We start from the raw sequence: 2,977 nt of genomic DNA, 5'->3' as shown, positions 1-2,977 counted from the left end.
AATATCCAAGAGCAGCAACTTAAGGGAGGAGAGGTTTATTGGATCACAGTTTAAAGCTTTCAGTCCATGGTCAGCGGGTTCTAAAGCAGAGACATCATGGGTTAGTACATTGATGAGGTTAGCACCCTCACAATCCAATCACTCTCCAAAAGTTTCCTTCTCTTTTAATCTTTTTTTCCCATCTTTATTGAGGTATAATTGGTGTGCAATTAAATTGCCCATGTTTATTTTTATTTTTTTAATTTTTATTTTTCTGAGTACATATTTGTAGGACATAATGATTACATTCATCATGCGGAGTTGGTATATGTACATAAAACATCTTAGACACTCAAGGTGACAATAAAGTCTAACCTAACAAGTTCACTCCCTTCAGCATGTTCCATGGGCAAAGAAGCAAGCAGCAGGAAAGCACTATAAATGAATGGCATAAGTATAAATTCTTTAGTTCACCTGCATGTGTAGTAAAAGTGACTCAGACAAGCAATAAGCTGGACTGAAAGCCTGTCGAATCTTTTGTCCCATTATCTTGCGTTATACTTAAAGCTGTTAAATTTTTAGTAAGTGTTTGAAAAGAGAAATTTTAGTTCCAGCATCATAATATGGACAGTTGGTCTTGAAAAAAATGTAGTATCTATCTCCTAATTTTTTAATAGCACTCAGCTCATCTCATGAAAGTGTGACTTAAGAGATCTTAAAAAAAAAGACAATCTTAAATCTATCCAAGTTTTCAGGGAAATACAAGAGAATTTTCCAGTCAAACCATAGCACTGAGTATACAGTTTAAATTATCCCTGAATATTTGTTACCCTAATCTGGCCCTCGGGCTGATTGACAGAGAAAATTTATATTACTTGTGTGGTTCAAAACACCTCAAGCTGAGAAATGAGTTTAAAGCAGCATTAAGTATTGTCCCAGGTATGCAGTGGAGGCAAACAGAACACTCAAAGAAGGGAAAGGCAACGATTGAAGAAAACAACTAAAAGAGGGTGAATACAAGAAGCATAGTTAAATATATCCTGCAGAAGAATTGGAAAATAATTATAAATGATATACCATCGATGAGTGAGGAAAAACAGTTGGAATTTCTATACTAAATTTGATATAATTTATATTTAAAACCATAAAACTTTATTGTAGTTAAAAAGATCACTATATATTTATGAACCTCTCTATGTACTAAGAAGATAGAAGTTTTAGATTTGTATGAATATAACAACATAACTGCAAAATAAATTAAAGCTTTACAGAACTGTAGAGAATAATCTACTATCCTATTTAGAGATGTTACATCCATATATATTTTAATAATTGATTTCATCATTTCTGGTGAACCAAAGCACTGACAAATTAAAAATCTCTTTCTTTTATACAAACCTTGTTTTAGTTCCCTTGTTCTTCCTCTTATAGTGCTACTGGGCCATGGTTTACACAGACTCTCTGTCTCTTAGCAGATGACACTTCAAGATACACTAGTCCATCTGTGACTTCCAGTCCTACCCTTGCAGGTCCTTGAGCACATAGAAAGTGCCTTGCCTATCATCTATATCCTGAGAGGCTCTTGTTGTTCTCAACATATATTACATGTACAAGGGATGCTTTATTGATTGAATGTGTGCATAAAAGTCTAACTAGCTAGAATACAAGTCCCCTTAGCTTAGTAAATGTAGCTATTTGGCCTGAGACATCTTTCTTTCTTTACCACACTGGCTGTCTTCCCAGAGCTCAAGAGCTCAAGAAGAGCCCTGAAACCAGTCCAACTCTAACAGAAACAGTGGGGGTTTTAATCAAGACAGTTCTTCCTTGGGCATTAAAATCAAATTCACTGGTTAAAAGGAAGTAATGTAACCATTTGTAGAGTTATAAATGTCCAAGTAGTTCAGGAGGAAGAATTAGTGAACAAAATAAATGTTTATTTAAAAGAAAAGGTCTTTCTTAATTCTTTCATGCTGTAGTTCATCATAACAATAGAAATTTCAAGTGAAAAATATCTGCTTATAAAAATGTTTATTCTACTATAAACTCAACCTCATAAAGTCAATCAGTGTTTTACAATTTCACCCTAATAATGTGTCTTCTAATAGGCGAGTTCTTCACAGGATGGGTCACAAAAACAGTCAAATCGTGAGAGTCCTGGGTACATTTTTCTATAAATAACCAGCTTTAGTTGAGTTCAGCACACAAGCATACACCTACAGCTGCTGCTACATTTCCCATTGTCACAATTTCAAAGGAGATATTTTATGTAGAATATGCATTATTTCTTGGAAATGTTGAATATTCTGGATAATTATTTTTGAAATTTCACACTGGGATGAATACATTTATTTTACTAACACAGGCATACTGCATAAACATATTTACATATAGAGTTTATAAATGTACATCTACACACTCCTGTCACATACTATATTTATTTAATAATGTAGTGCCTCATGAGGAGGAGGACCAAGGAATGCCTTATACTGTAAAATCTGCACGAGCAGCTTCCAAATGCTTGTCTATGTAGAGTTTACCATCACAAAATATCTACAGTCTTCAAAACAGATTTTTTTTTTATAATTTGGGTTTCCTAGATGCAGAACTAGAGATGATGACTTTTGCATATGTGATTTAGTGAAGAAGTGCTGTAGGTGAAACCAGTAAGGAAGTGACAAAAGTAGGATAAAGAAAGAAAACCAGGCAAAAATGTGAACTCATTTAAGGTCACAGGGTTTTCAGGCAATAAATACAGCCACAAAATAAATACTACCTTGAGACCAGGGTCTAAGTTTTTGCATCTAAAATTCAACCAGGCATTGGTTTTACTGCTTCTTGTAAGAGTATAATAACATCCCTGGCATTTTATGATGATGAGGCTCCTCTAGATCCTAGTCTGTTCTCAAAGCTACAAACTGAACCATTAGCAAATAATACACCCAGAAGTAGAAGGTTAATAGCACAGGCCAGGTATAGGAGATCTGAGCAAACCACCAGT

The sequence above is a fragment of the Heterocephalus glaber genome, unplaced genomic scaffold (assembly GCF_053883595.1).
Source record: "Heterocephalus glaber isolate CG9 unplaced genomic scaffold, H.glaber_assembly_v1.0 deba00001481, whole genome shotgun sequence".
Taxonomy (NCBI): domain Eukaryota; kingdom Metazoa; phylum Chordata; class Mammalia; order Rodentia; family Bathyergidae; genus Heterocephalus; species Heterocephalus glaber.
The sequence above is the reverse complement of the archived record's forward strand: the minus strand, read 5'-3'. Positions refer to the sequence as shown.